Raw genomic sequence first — 16,224 nt, 5'->3', positions numbered from 1 at the left:
CTGTCTCTCAGGTAAATAAATAAAATCTTTAGACTGTAGTAGTGAAGAGCTTCAGCTCTGAGGTCCCAAGAGTGTGGGTTCAAATCCAGGCTCTGCCATTTACTGGATGACTGGATAGCCAGGGTTCTCTAGAGTAAGAGAACCAACAGAAGACCAGATAGATAGATGGATGGATGGACAGACAGACAGAAATAGATAATTATACTATGAAGCATTGGCTCAGGTGATTCTGGAGGCTGAGACGTCCCATGATCTGCCCTCTGCAGGCTGGAGGCCCAGAGAAGCTGGTGGTATAGTTCCCAACCAAACCCAGATGCTGAGAACCAGGGAGCCAAGGGTAAAAGTCGCTGTCTGAGTTCAAAAGCCCAAGGACTGGGAGCACCAATGTCACCAAGTCTGAGGGCAGAAGACGGATGTCTCGGCCCAAGTGGAGAATGACTCTGCCCCTCCTCTGCCTTTCTGTCTCCAATGAATGGGGTGAGCCCCACCAGCACCGTGGAGGGCCCTCTGCTTTACTCACTCAACTGATCCAAACGCAAACCTCTTCCAGAAACAAGCCCCACAGACACACCCAGAAACATCCCACAATTCTCTGGTCATCCCTAGCCCAGAAGAAGGGACGCATAAATTCAACCACCACAATGAGCTTATGCAAGTCCCACAATCTCCCTAACCTTATTTTCCTTCCCTGTAAAACGGGAATCCTAACAATAGGAGGAACTTCTTCAACAGATTCCAGTAAGGCATAAAATGCTCGTGCCTGGGGCCCCGGCATGCAGCGGGAGTTTACGAAGACTAGTGATCGCTGCTCTCTCTTCACGGGTTCGCAGGGGCAGGCGCTGCCTTCTCCAGGAAGCCAGTCGGTCTCTGGCTTTGCTGCGCTCTCACACTGGTGCGGCCTCAGCCCTGCAGGCCAGAGGCAATTTTTCGGCTTATGTCCTGGGTGAGAAGCACAGGAGCTCTGCATTCCTAGCCCAACTCACCTCGGACAACCCATCACACTTCGCTCGTTCACAAGAGCCTACCCTCCCTGCTGGAACACTGCGGAGAGATCCCGCTTCTCGTGAATTCCACAATAGGCAATTTTTCCCCAGAACGATAATCATGGGATCCCCGTGGCCACACCCTCTCCTCAGATCTGCGGTGAGGCCTTGCTGGTCGGCCGTGCAGCCCCAGAGCAAAGCCTCCCAGGCCCGTACCCTGTCCACGAGGCCGTCGGGATGCCCGGGTGTATGTGGCCACTCGATGGCATGTCTATACTTTTCCTACTCACACTGTGCCACGGGCTGCAACGTCTGCACTCCAGCCTCGCCCCTGCGCTGCACCACCCGTCACTCCTCCCCCTCTCCTCCCAGAGTGAGGCGATGATCCCTCTCCCTCGCGGCACCTCTGGCTTTGGCAGCTTGCTCACTTAGGCTAGCTCTATGGACCTCACGCCTCTAATTTGCTCCCATAAATCAATCCTCTCTCCCCTTGGCCACCACTCTTCCGTCTGGATTGTTCCTCTAGTTGTCTATTCACTTCCTCCCATTGTGCATCCAGCAAATGGTTACCGAGTGCCAACGATGTGCTGGGCAGCGGGCACAGGACAGTGAATGCGAGAGGCACTTTGGCCTTGCTGCTGAAGGAGTCAAACTGTGCACTGATGTCTGGAGCTGGGCTGGTGGATTCAAATCTGACCTCTCAGCTATCAGCTGACTGACCCAGAGCAAATGAACTAACCTCTCTGGGCCGCATTCTCCCCATTGATAAAATGTAGGTCATAGTTACGGCCTCATGGGGTTCTCACGGTTTAAATGGATGACATACGCACAGCGTTCAGAGAAGTGCCCGGCACACAGTAAACACGCACGGGACAGACCCCACTACCCACAACTATGGCGACAACTCTCACCACCTATGGAGTAAAAAATATTACTATTCTGGCGAAGGCGACTACATTGCCTTTATGAAGGCGAAGAATGTGGTATTATGAAGTCATCTGATGAGCGAGGCTCTGACCACTTACAAAAAAATGTTTGCTATATCATCACACAGCTTTGTTTTCCTTCTGAATATAAATCCCTAGAAGGCAAGGGCTGTCACACGCTACTTGTGAATTTGTCCCCAGACTAGAAATATAGCTGAGGGAGTCTAGGTAGTGTATTTATTAAAAGCAAAGCAGACAAGGGTACAGAGACAATTTCAATGGAGAAAGAACAGTCTTTGCAACAAAAGGGGGTGGGACAACTGGATATCCACAAGCAAAGGAATGAAGCCGGACCCCTCCCTCACACCACACATAAAAACAGACTCAAAATGCATCACAGACCTAAATGTAAGAGCCAGGACTATAAAACTCTTAGGAAAAAAGGTAGGAATAAATCTTTGGCACCTTGGATTTAGACAGTGACGAATGAGATCTGATACCAAAAGCACAAACAACAAAAGAAAAAAACACATGACTCGGACTTTACCAAAATTAAAAACTTTTGTGCAACCAAAGACACCATTATGGAAGACAACCCACGGAATGGGAGAAAATATTTTCAAATTGTAGAACTGATAAAGGACTCATCAACCCTGTGGCCGGGCATATTTGCTGGGAAATAAGAGAAGTGCTGAGAACAAACTTTGGGGCCCCTGATACTGCAAAGTGTAAACAACGTACTTTTAATGCAAAATAATAAGGAACAAGGATGGAAGCAAAAAAAAAAAAAAAAAAAAAAGACAAGAGCAGAACCAAGCTTAGTTGAGGATCCAGCAAATTAGTATAATTCCCTCTAGTTTTTATTTCACATTTCAGTTCATATTCCAGCTTTAAATATAGCCTGTATTAAATATGACGTGAAGCCATACTTTCACACCCTCTGTGCGAATTTTGCAATTCTAATAGAAAACACGCCATAAATTAGTCTGACGTGACTTGTCTTTTCCAAATGTCTCAGAGTGTGATCATCCAGAATGGATGATTACTGACTCCAGAGACTTTTTTTTCCCTCCCTTTTCTTCCAGATTCTCCCTCACCACTTTTGCTCTAAAAGATTACTCTTGCAACCAGAAGGCAAATCTTTGTTCTTGCTCTTGAATAATCAAAGTAAATGTCCTCCAGACGAATCAAGATTTACACACGGCTTTTCACCTGGTGCCAGTTCGCAGAAATGGAGAGAGCCACATAACGTAAGGGCCTTTCGTACTCAGGGATGCACTTCAGGTACCTAAGATTCAGTCACATTTGCTGAGTGAACCAAGGCTGATGTGAGATTCATTTCCGTTGTTTACCAGTAAGACAGTTTCTCCAAGGACGTAGCCGGAGAATCATTATTATGGAGACACTCTGGACAAGAGAGGTCCCTCCATGAGCATCTCTGACTCGCTGGGAGCAGGTCTGCTCCACCCCCACCTATATCTGAACATTCACCCTCTGGAATGTTCCATGGCTATTTCCACTTTTGTCAGGCCAGGAAGCAAGATGCCGGATGGAACGAAGCCTGTGGGCTGGCTCCTTGCAGGGAGGCAAGAAGGAAAAAATAACCTTGTGAGCTGGCAGAGGCCGCGCACCCTGGAGAGGTCACATGATTCTCCTACATTTTGTGTTCCTCCAGAGAGGGAAAAGCTCGGGCCCGCAGCTACGCGGTGGTTGGTTACACAGGGGAGCTGCTGACCCACGGGGAATGGAAACCACGCTTAGGAACAGCTGCTCTAAGTGCTTGGCAGCCTTCTCTCACTTTTCTGTCCAGCCATCCTGGAGGCAGGACTTGTCACCTTGGTGTTGAAGAGGCTCAGAGTGGTTAAGTCACTCACCCAAAGCCACAAAGCTACTAGCTGGCAGAGCTGGTGCCTGACCCTATGGCAAGTCTGACCCCTTCCGTGTTGTACCACGAATACGTCTGATAGGGTCACCAAGGGGAGTGATAGAGAGGTCTCGCTCCTAAAATTCACACCCAAAGCCTGATGGATTGTTTTCTTTTTTTTTCTTTTCTTTCTTTTTTCACTTTCTCCCATCTAATGTTCTCTGTCTCCTCTGTGCCTAAGTGCAGGGCTGGCCAGGGAACATAAAGGTCCCCCAGGCTTCTGTGGGTCAGGGATTAGGACTCAGCTTCTGTGAGAAGCACCTGACACACCTCCAGGGATCACACCTGAAGTGTGATCACACTCGGGGGATGTGACTGCAGGGTGACCAGGAATAGCTTCGTGTGACTGAAACCTGACACAGCAGAGTCTGGGGGCCCACAGGCTTTCTGGCCTACGTGTGCGACACCATGTTCGAGAGCACACTCAGGAACACAAGGAACATGTGAAAGCTCTCTTGGGAACTGAGGGGTCCAGTGAAGGGTGTGGGCCAAACAGCGGCTCAAATCAATGGCTCATGGGTTCCAATGAGCTACTGCTGCATAACAAATGATCCTCGAACTTAATGACTTTTATTATCTCTCACAATTTCTGTGGGTCGGGAATTCAGGAAAGGAGCAGTAGTTCTGGCTTGGGGTCTCACGTATGGCGGCTGCCCAAACACTGCTCTCTCTCCAAGGGCCTCCTCCATGGTCTCTCTGTGTAGACTGGATTGGGCTTCCTTACAATATGGCAGCCTAAGGGCAGGCAGACTGTTTACATGGCAGCTGATGCTTTCAAGAGGGACTCTCCCAGAGAGCAAGAGGAAAGCTGCATTCCCTTTTCTTTCCTAGCTGTGGACGTCACAGAGCATCACTTCTATGACACTCTCTTAGGCAAAATAGTCACAAATGCTGGCCCAGTGTCCAGGGGAAAGGACAGGGGCTCCAGTTCTTGGTGAGAGGAATGGCAAAGAATTTGTGGACATACTTTAAAATGGCCACACTGTGGCTGGGAGAAAGAAAAAGAGAAGTAATTAGCCGTGGATAGCACGGAGATGTGTGTGTGGTGGGGAGGGAGGCACCGTGTGGTCACTTCCCCATATACACAGCATATTTCCAGAAGGGAAGCAAGCAGGCACTGGTAGACCAAAACAGTTGGAAAAATGAATAAATAAAATGTTCCGAGCCACAAGGGAGAGGCTGCCTAACAAATCAGCTAGTGAGGACAAAGCATCTGTCCTTGGAGATTTCTTTAGATGCAAAGTGAGCCAGATCTGAGGGCCACTGGCTTCCGCGAAAAAGGCAAACGACAAGTCAGGTTCTTGTCATTTGAAGAATAACTACCACCTTGATCAAACTCCAGGATCAAGGTAAAAGCTTGGCTCTCAAAGGGCCACACGACAGGTTTACAATAAATGAGTTCACGAAAGAAGAAACAAACATGTCAAGTGCCTCTCCAATTAGGCATCTGGGACGGAGAGGGGCTGCCCCGGAATACTCAGGCTCGTTTGGTCGAGAGGCCCAGGAAGCAAAGCGCATGCTGAGCGTCCTCTCTCAGGCTGCGTGACTAATGCCACTCAGACGAGTCTGGGGTCTCGTGGTGGCCAGGGCAAAAAAACCCGACAGGGCAGGCTACTGGCATAAAGCAGCCTCGAACTCCTGGCTCAGTTGACAAGCATCTGTGGCAGACACAGGCTCATCATTCCCCAGCAAGCACCCATTCTCTTCTCTTCTGCCTCTCAGGACATCTACTCCTGAATTTTAGCTGGACAGACGAGCACCCCCAATGATAAAGAACACAGGGCCCAGCCTCTTGTGCAGCTAGGTGCGGGCAGGTGATGGCACGGAGGTCACTGGATTATGAATAAACATGAAGTGGCCCGTCCTGGTTTTCTCCTTCTTTCCTTCTTTCTGATGTCTGGGAATTCGTGGCTGTTGGAGCAGCTTGGGAGCGCTGAGGAGGGGAGAGTGCCTGCTGGCCCAGACTGCTCCCGTCTGGGGTGTAATAAGTGGGAGATTTCATCTTCGTTAAGGCATGGAGTCCCTGACTATCACAAGTCTTCCAAACTAAGAACCTCACGTTGGAAAAATCAGGGAAGAAAAACACTTGGTGCAGATCCTCAAGGTCCCAAAGGATATGTGTGTTTCCCTCTTTTTCTCTGCCTTTTCCATCTTCCCGTTCCCTCCTGCTTGAGTACGAAACGTATGCCTTCCATGACTCAGGGAATGGCTGACGCTGATTGTCACCTGTGGTCCACGCGAGTCAGCTCATGTGGAAGGGAAGGTTTACTCTGGGGGACAGAGGCCTTGGGCCTCATGGAAGCCAGGGCAGAGAACTGGGGGGCCATCCAGATTAAGCCAATACTATCTCCTTCTCTTTCTGGGGGGCCGCCACCTGTGGCCTCTTAGGTCCTCCAGGCAGACGTGCATCCCCTACTCTGAATTCTGCCCTTCCCAGCTGTGGCTTCCATGTGGCCATGCCCTGTCCTTCCATGTTTGCTCAGCCTTAAGGCTGACTCAGCCCTGAGCATGTGAGTTTGAGGGAGACATTCCGATTTGCTGCTGGCCAGCCCATGAACCGACTGGCCTTGAATCATGTGTCCATGCCTCATTGGGTCCACAGTGGCTTAGGTGGTTAGGAACAGTCTTTGAGCATCGAGGGGTAGTCCTTCCAAAGGTCCTGAGTGGAGTACAGAGTCGGGAAGGAGCTGAAGTCAGGGCAGCTAATACAACGTATCTAATATATGTTGGTATCCAGGATACAGAGCACATTAATTCATATTCTCAAAGACAAGGGTTAAAGCAACGTTCTTCAAGTTGGTAGTGTTGGTCAAAGGGGTGGTTGTGCACTCCTGATCTTTCTCTCAACTGAAAGTTAAGGTACTAGAGAACAGACCTGCTCCTAGGAATTCTCTTGACTTCTCACAACACCTAGCAGAGGGCTCGCTGCCAAAGACCTTCAATAAAAGCTGACTACCGATGCAAATTTGAGCAGCTCACGTGATTACAGAAGGGACAAGATCTCAAGGAAGAGAACTCACAGAAGGAGAACGTGGCTGTGTCATTTTGTGGCATTCTAGAATCACAGATTAACCAGACTGCTGAGTTTTCAGACAGCAGCAAGGAGGAAATGAGAACGAGGTCCTCCAGGAGGATCTGGGAGAATGGGACAAGATATTTCCAACATCAGGGCACATTTCCACTTCTCACAGGCCAGAGTTCTCATTTAGCCAGACTGGGACCAAAAAAGAAACACAATCACAGGACTGCATAACCCAAGAAGTACACTCAAGCTATTAGTCAAGGGTAGGGGATGGCGAGTAACCAGCCCGTGGTCATCGACCCTCCCAAACAATTCTCATCCCGGGGAATGCACAGAATCTATATTCCGCAGTCTTATTTAGACTAGTTTCCCCAAGTCTCGATTAGACTTCTGCTTGGTGGGATTGCAGAGCCCAAGAAGAGCCACAAAGAATCAGAATTCTCATTGTATGCAATGATAATCGGCCCCTCCTATGAATTCCCTTACCAGGGTTGAGCATCTCATTTCCCCTGATTTTCTTCCTCTGGCTTCACCTTTCAAGGTGAGTATGCAGGGAGTGGGTCTCCATGGGCCAGCTCCAACCCACCCTGACAGCTTTCTGCCCCGCCATGCACCCCCATCCCCCCCACATACATCCGCACACTTTGCTCCCGCCCTACCCTCTCTGGCTGGATGCCCAGCCTCCCACCTCTTTCTGGGTCCATTTTTATTTATCCTTAAAGACTGGGCAGAGACTTTTCTTCTCTGAAGTCCTGCCACACTCCCCTAGGGAAACTGTCATTTCTCACTGTCCCAGTCATGCCCGCTGTCTCCCATGGCATGCTACTCGGTCCTCTCCTACAGCATTTATCACACTTTCGGATAATTATCTGCAGGGCATTCTGTTTCTCCCTTGCAGACTGGGAGCAATTTTAATCTGATCTAGCTGTGTGTTTCTTCCAGAACCTGGGTGGGGCCGGGCAACAGGAGGCACTCTGCCAATGGTTTGTGGGCATGAGTATCAGGAAGAGTTAGGAAAGTAGGTGCTGGGGGAAGGGGGGACAGGGAACTGAGGGCCACAAGCTGTCCACGGACGGGACAGATAAATGTCGCCTGCATAATCAAGCAGTGGCTCTGAAAACTCGAAAGCAGGCTTGCAGAGAGGCAGTAAGCCCCACACGGGGTCCACTACCTCAGGTGTCCAGGCTGCATGTCCCCACGTGCCAAGGAGAGGGAGGGGCAGATGGACAGACGGAGGCGGAAGCCAGGAGAGCCAAGAGAAGGGAGACGTGCGTGAGCAATGGGAGAGAGCCGAAAGAAACAGCTCTGAAGATGACCACGGGGGCTGCGAGATCGGGAAGCAATTACCATCTCAAGAGGAGAATCATTCCGACTTGCTTCTCGATGAGGGGCAGCTCAGACAGCCTCAAGCTCCTGCTGCAGTGGTTCAAGGAAAGGCAGCTTTCGTGATGCAAACACTAAATTATGAAGAAGAAAACCGCACCGGTACCGGGAGGCAGCAATCAACGTCTCCCACCCTCCTTCAGTTTCTTCCAACAAAGTCAGCATTTCTGCCTTTCCTCGTCCAGCGGGGCTCTCGGACTCTCAAATTAAAAGTGGAAAAAAGGCTCCCACAATCCTGCCATTAATAATACCTCCAGCAGCTGTATTCTAAGCAAAGCCAAATGAGTTCTGCGGTGCCGGTTCCTTCCCAGGGCCTCTCTAACGTAACTCTTGGCATCACTTGGCCACGAAGTCTGTAGTCGATACGGACTACCCCTCAAATCTGAAGTTGCGACATTTTGGGTTGGATCTCCTAAACCCAGACTATTTTTTTTTTAGGTATAGAAACGTCTTTTCCATTCATACTTGAAAAATTATAATAAAAACTAGTATTCTCCCATCTGATGCCCTCCATGATTTCTCTAGAAACGCTCTTTGGCTGCTTAGTCACTTGGTTTTATCTTGCTTCATGCCCTCGGCTCTCCGGCATTCTTCCAGGTGTTTCTTTGAGAGGGTAGGCTACGACACAATCACCGACCCTAATTCTCCCTTCCTGGGGCTAGACGTCTATTCACTGGAAGCCTGGGCTCCGGCTCTCCACCGAGACAGTTGCTGGCGCATTTCGGTTGGCTGGGGCACTGGGACCGGCTGGGGAGAGATGGATGCAAGTGCAACGGTCCTCAGGTCCCTGGAAACAGAGGTGCGGATGATCTCGGTCACACACCTGGAGGGGTGCTGACTCAGACCCCAGCTCCAGCACCGCTGTGGAGACAGGGTTAATGAGGCCTGCCCCCCAAGCCCAGGAAATGAGCATCTCGAAATATAAGCTGGGAGACGTCCGCTTCACCAAGCGCGGCTCTGCCACCCCAAAGACAGGCAGAGCAGCACCTCTCCCCCCCAACCCCCCAGAGGATTCATTCTCGACTACCATCCCGTCCACACGCCACAGGCTTTCACTCCTCTCTTGGCCCTGGTGCTCTGGTCACTCCCCAGCACTTCCCGTCCCCTTATTCGCATTTCCATCGTGACACTCGCCGCACAGCTGGGCCCTGCCCGAGTGCGGCTTCTTGGGGGCTGGAGGAGTTTGCTAGGGCTGCTGTGAACCCAGCACCACACACCAGCTGGCTTCAACGGCAGAAATTTACTGTCTCACCGTTCTGGAGGCTGGATGTTGGCAGACTTGGCTCTTTCTCAGGGCCCGAGGAAGACTGTGCTATGCCTCTCCCGTAACCTTTGGCTCATAGACGTGTTAACCCTTCGTGTTCACATGGCGTGTGTGTCTGTGTCCAAATGTGTCCTTTTTATAAGGGCACCAGTCGGACTGGATTAGAGGCCCACCTGACTCCAGTAGGACCTCATCTTAACTAGTCACATCTGCAACGACCTCCAAATAAGGTCACATCCTGAGGCACTGGGGTTTTGGACTTCAACGTATGAATTTTGGGGGAGAACACAATTCAAGAGAGGCCAAGACCATTACTGTTTCCTCTGCATACAGCTCAAGGCCTGGCATGTGGAGCCACCCCATTACCTGCCCACTGACAAAACACCAGTAAGGATTGCTTGTTGGCTCTCTCTCTGTCCCTCCCTCCTTCAATCTCTCTCACTCTCTCTCTCTCTCTCTCTCTCTCTCACACACACACACACACACACACACACACACACACACTTCTACAGAAGAAACAGGACAAAGCTGTCACTGTTAGCTTCTGGGGAGGTGCCACCTCACGACTAGCTTTCCAAATTCTCCTTGAGTGTTATCACCAGGATACAGCAGGCAAGAAAAAGAAACTGCAACCCAATCGCCAAAATACTCAATTAACTATCTTGGCATTGGTAGCTTTTTTAGAAATGCTTAACTCTCCAGCATTTCTCATGGAGTGGGAAGGTGGACCGGCATCATTAGTCTTTCCTACTGAAAGGAAAACCTGAGTACAAAAAGAGGGAATACAGGCCAGCCTTCTTCTGCAGCCCCCCCATGAGCTCACAGGACCAAGGGCTGGGTGTGCACGGACCACCTGGAGTTCCTGGTTCCCAGGCGAGTGATAACCAGATGGCAGTGTCACAAGGTGACGTGAAGAATGCTCATTTGTTCCCATCCTGGCTTCACCATGTACTCGCGACACGGACAGCAGAACCAGGAACCTGTGTGCTCCTCGAGCTCTCCATCTAGAAATGGGGGTCGTTTACTGGGAGAGGACCTTCTCTCACAGGAATTTTGTGGGACTGGCTAGGAACATACAGGTACACTGCTCAGACTGGTACCTGCCATTTACTTGGTGCACCGAGGGCCGGCTACCCACATATATATGTATCTGCTCCATGCCTCATGTCCTTCCCCAGGCCCGACCCTCTCACCGTCACCTGAGCCTTCAGAAGCTCTCTGTGTTAACAGCAATCAGAATTGGGACCCACTTAAGAGGTATTCGTTTTATTAGGTACTTATTATTGTATAATAAATTACTCCAGAATGTATAGGCTTAAAAAACCAAACCTGTATTATCTGCCAGTTTCTGTGGGTCCAAATCCCAGTAGTGGTTTAGCTCTGGCTCAAGACCTCTTACAAGGCTATGATCAAGGTACGTATCAGGGACACGGACAGCTCAAGGCTGGGCCAGGGGAGGAGGCTTTGCCAAGCTCCTTCAGGTAGCCCCTGACAGGTCTCAGGTCCTCACTGGCTTTTGATCAGAGCCCTACCTGGTTCCTCGCCTCGGAAGCCTCTCCACGAGGCAGCTCGCAAGATGGCAGCCGACTTCCATCTGCATACGCAGGAGAGAGTAAGCAAAACAGACGCCAAAGTCTTTTCTAATCTAATCTTGCAAGTAGTAATCAATGGAGCTGCTACTTTCTTTCCTAAAACTGAGTCGCCATCTCTACACCCATGCTCACAGCAGCATTCTCCACAGCAGCCAAAAGGTGGAAGCAACTTAAATGTCCACTAGCGGGTGGAAGGATAAAGAAAATGTGGTATAGACGTATGATGGAGTATCCTTCAACCTCAGTTAAAAGGGAAGGAGAATCCTGACACGCTACAGCATGCATGAACCTCGAGGACATTCCGCTAAGCTAGCGAAGCCAGTCACAAAATGACAAATACTGTTCGATTCCACTTGTAAGCATTACCCAGAGCAGTCAAATTCATGGAAACAGAAAGCTGAATGGTGGTCGTCAGGGCTGGGAGCAGAGAACAGGGAGCTGTTTAATGGGGACAGAGTTTCAGTTTTGCAAGATAAAAAAGTTCTGGAGATGGGGTACACAGCAGTGTGAATATACCTAACACCACTGAACTACACACTTAAAAATGGGTAGGGTGGGGGCGCCCGGGTGGCACAGCGGTTAAGCGTCTGCCTTCGGCTCAGGGCGTGATCCCGGCATTATGGGATCGAGCCCCACATCAGGCTCCTCTGCTATGAGCCTGCTTCTTCCTCTCCCACTCCCCCTGCTGTGTTCCCTCTCTCGTTGGCTGTCTCTATCTCTGTCAAATAAATAAATAAAATCTTTATAAAAAAAAAACGGGTAGGGTGGTCAATTAACATCAGGTGTATTTTGCTGCAATTGAAAAAAAAACAACATGCAAGTCACAAGGTCTAGATCACATTCAAAGGATGGGACTCTACCAGGATGTGAACCCCAGGGGGTAAGGATCGTTTGCAGGATGCCTACCGCATTCAGTCATTTATCCAAAGTTGAAAAGAATCCATCTGTTCAGTTAGGATTGAATCCAACATATTCGAGGCTACCTGAGTGCTGGCCACACCCTCCATCTGCCCAGCAGTACCTGCTGACTCTCACATGTGCCCCTAAGAAACGGAAAAGCCACGCGCAAGCCTGCTTTTGGAATTACCTGGTAAACAGGCTGTGTTTCCAATCAATGAACCCCCAATTAAAAATCCATTCCACCACAGTGTTCTTTGGTCTCTGTGACATCCTGGATGGAATAGAAAAGTATGGTAATGGTTGCACTTTCACGGTCCACTCCCACTTCCAAGCCCCGACAGTCTATTGTTAGTTTTAAAGGCCACGGATTAAGAAGGGAACTAAATCGGGATGAGCAAGAAGGGGAGGAGAGGTGCACACAGCTGGCGTCTCTAAAGTGGAGACATTGCTTTTTCATACCCTCATCCGGCCGGAAGAAAAGCATTTCAAGCACCCTATTTCCTGTCTTTGGGCCAGTTCTCTCCACTCCATCCAAATAAACATTATAAAATGTAATTTTCTTTTCCCACATCAAGTGAAAGCAAAGACGCATTTTTCAAGGGCTGGGAGACCAGCAGAAGCAGATCGGATATTGTCTGATTAAAGGAGCTCATGGGCAAAAGGTGCTCGGCACAGAGTCTGCTGCACGGTAAGACTCGATCACTGTTCGCTGTTATGAGGATGACAACGGGCCAAACCCTGCGCTGGATAAGACCACGTTTTGTCTAGTCAAGGTGCCTCTGAAATTCTTCAGGAAGATACTGCATGAAGCTCAGTCTCTCAAGGCCCAGTACGAGTCAGGTTTGCCCCCAGCGCTGGTACACTGGTATTCCTTTGTTCAAGCACCAAAATTAGGAGCCAGTCTGCATTTAGAAGCTACACGACAGGGAAAAGGATACCCTCTGGTACTAGAATCATACGCCGAGCAGGAGGACGCTCACGTCGTAGGAGGAATGGGGCACGGCAGGCTGGCCAAGGGGCCAGCAGGTCCGGATCCTCATGTCATGCTCACTGGAGGGCATATCCCCCTTGAGGGAATGACAGAATCATCTACTCTATTTAAACGATAGCAAAATACTGATTATTTTAATAGATTGTGTATACTTGAACTTGCATAACTTAAACACATACACACTGTTATACCACATAAGGTACAAATGAAACACAGCTTCCTGGGGCTCCTGGGTGGCTCAATCAGTTAAGCGCCTGACTCTTGATTTCAGCTCAGGTCATGATCTCAGAGTCGTGAGATCGAGCCCTGCATTAGGCTCCACGCTGAGCCGTGGAGTCGGCTTGAGAGTCTCTCTCCCCCTCCCTTTGCCCCTCCCCCCTGCTCACGCTCCCATGCTCACACACACTCTCTCTCTCTCAAAAAATAAATAAATAAACACAGCTTCCTAACACCCTACAAAGAAATCTTTTCTAGTATACAGCACTTACTGAATCGACTCTGTGCAGGGCCCCGTGCTACTAGGCAGGATCTGTGGAATTCAAGGGGGGAAAAAGGCACACTTCCTCTTCTCTGGCAGCTAGCAACAGTGCCTTTCCACAATGGTCACCCTTGCTCAGAGGCTGTCACACTAAACGGCACCTGACAGCTGTCAACCACGCCCTGAGGGGACTTGTTTTCGGAGAGCTTACTTTCTACAGGGGTGCCATTTGGGTACAGAAGGCACAAAGCTGAGATTCTAAAGGGAGCTGCTCCAAGTTATGTATCTGCCAAGGGCTGGGCTTCGCGTGCATGTGTCCACCACTGACTACCCAACACCTCATGTTTATAATACGAGAGTATGAAGCAGAGAAAGAGCTGGACTTAGAAATATAAACTTCAACCAGCCATCGGAGAGGTGGTTCTTAAGGGCGAGCAAAAAATCTGCTTCGGCAAAATGCAGGGACAAGCACGTGGAGGGTAGGGGGATGCTGCCAAAACCATCAGGACAAATTCCCTAACTTCCACGTTTTAGACTTAGGAGTTGGTGAGTCTAGGATGCATGAACACATAACAAACTATAAGAAACAGTATTTACAGCAAAGTTCCTCCATCCCTCCTATCTATGCTAATACCTCCTTGACTTTGGGATGGCTCTTCCCCTACTTGATATCCATCACTGCTGATGGCAGATGCCAGAGAAGCTATACTGGCATATGTTTTGGTTTATAAAAATCTGACTCTGCATGAAGGCTAGACACACCTTATTGTTCGATCAGCAGTTTAAAAATTCCCAGGCAAGGGGTGCCTGCGTGGCTCAGTTGGTTGAGGGTCTGACTCCTGGTTTAGGCTCAGGTCACGACCTCAGGGTCGTAAGATCAAGCCCTGCATCAGGCTCTGTGCTGAGCCTGGAGCCTGCTTGGGATTCTCTCTCTCCTTCTCTCTCTGCCCCTCCCCACTTGTGCACTGTCTCTCTCTCTCCCTCTCTTAAAATAAAAGGGGGGGCACACCAGGGTGGCTCAGTCAGTTAAGCATCCGACTCTTGATTTCAGCAAAGGTCATGATCTCAGGGTTGTGAGATCAGGCCCTGCATTGGGCTCCACACTGAGTGTGGAGCCTGCCTGAGATTCTCTCTCATCCACTCCCTCTACCCCCATGCCCGGTCACTTGCGCACACTCTCTTTCTCTCTAAAAAAGCAAAAAAATAAAAATAAAAAATAAAAATAAAAAAATTTAAAAATCCCAGGCAAATGGCAAGATTAGAAACCTCTCTAAAATTAGTATAAAACAGTAGTTCTCAGAATTACTGTATATTTCAACCACTTGGAGGACTCATTAAAACACAGACTGCTGAGTCCACTTCCCAGGTTGATTCTGTTGGTCCGGGATGCAGCTTGAGCTCTGTATTTCCAAAGAGTTCCCACATGATTCTGGTGATACTGGTCTCAGGATTATACTTTGAGAATCACCAGTGAAGGGAAAACTCTAAGAGAAAATTTTCCAGACGAGAGGACAATCAGAAGTTAATTCTACCCAAGACTCACCTCCCAGAGCTCTTCTCTGCACAAATTTTGGCAAAATCTATGCTAGTAAACATTTTGTCTTTTCTTCTCTGTGGACCTTAGGCATACAGACTTGGACTGGTCATAATCCTTGATGTGTGACCTACCCTCACCAGTGGCCTACACACGACTCATTCATTCATTCATTTTTAATAACATAATAAACATCAGCCAAAATAAAGGCTAGGACTGTGAAAAGGACCTACTTGTAACTTCACGGAGCTTATTCCATCCAACCTGCCTCCCGATGTATGAGCGACCCAGTTAGCCCCCTTTCTCTTGCTTTTCTGGTTTACAATTTTATTCAAACTATAAACTGTGGTGCACACAGCAGAATACCTACCGAATAATAGTCCAAACAAATGAACTCTATCAACAAATAATAATGTGGGTGAATCACATCAATAGGATATTAAGCGAAAAAAGTAGTGACTGCAAACAGATCATACCAGTTTACAACATTAGAAATATATATTTTTTACGATACCTTAATATTGATAAACATTTCTAAATCTTTATATATTTTTTTAATCACTGAAAAAATACGTGTTTACCAGAAGAGTCAATGAGTAAAGTGCCCGATCGGTTTTAACAGAGGAGGATATGACCCCGCTGTATCCTTCTGGGCGCCCTAAAAAGCTCACTTTCCCATCCCCCCAAACGCATCCCTTCAGATTCCATAAAATTACTCTGAGATCAAGAGTCCTGATAGGAGCAGGCAATTCACACAAGAGGAACACAGTAGGAAACAAACACACGGGGGAAAATGTTGACTCTGCTCATAACCAGAGAAATGCACATTGAAGCATTCGGGAGCTCTCATCCTATGACTACTAAATTAGCAAAAATGGAAAAAACAGAACAGCAGTGAATACCTGGGATGTGAAGGTGAAACTGACAAGCACAGACAACGCTAGCACCCGGGTAAAGAAAAGAAAAAATTGTTTCCAACAGCTGCGTGTGGCAGTGTAAGCCATGAACTGTGCAGATGTCCCACTCTGCAGAATTTATCCTGAAGAAGTAATGCAAGGGAAACAATCCAGGTGGACCCCAACGATGCAACAATTTAGAAAACCGCGGTGGAGCATCCTGACCGGCTGGGGCGAATTACAGTTTTGAAGAGAAAACGTATATGTGATATTTCATACAGGAGGAATACGAAATCCAAAATGGTAGGTGCCTTACAGGTAAAAGCAAGGG

At 48.8% G+C, this 16,224-nt stretch overlaps 1 protein-coding gene across 4 annotated transcripts in view; it reads right to left on the bottom strand.

Moving 5' to 3' along the window:
* Positions 1–16,224, bottom strand: part of LDLRAD3 (low density lipoprotein receptor class A domain containing 3) — a 226,796-nt gene that overhangs the window by 94,376 nt on the left and 116,196 nt on the right. The gene's annotated exons all lie outside the window — the stretch shown is intronic.

Source organism: Ailuropoda melanoleuca, chromosome 16 (assembly GCF_002007445.2).
Source record: "Ailuropoda melanoleuca isolate Jingjing chromosome 16, ASM200744v2, whole genome shotgun sequence".
Taxonomy (NCBI): domain Eukaryota; kingdom Metazoa; phylum Chordata; class Mammalia; order Carnivora; family Ursidae; genus Ailuropoda; species Ailuropoda melanoleuca.
This window is presented reverse-complemented; position numbering and strand designations above follow the sequence as displayed.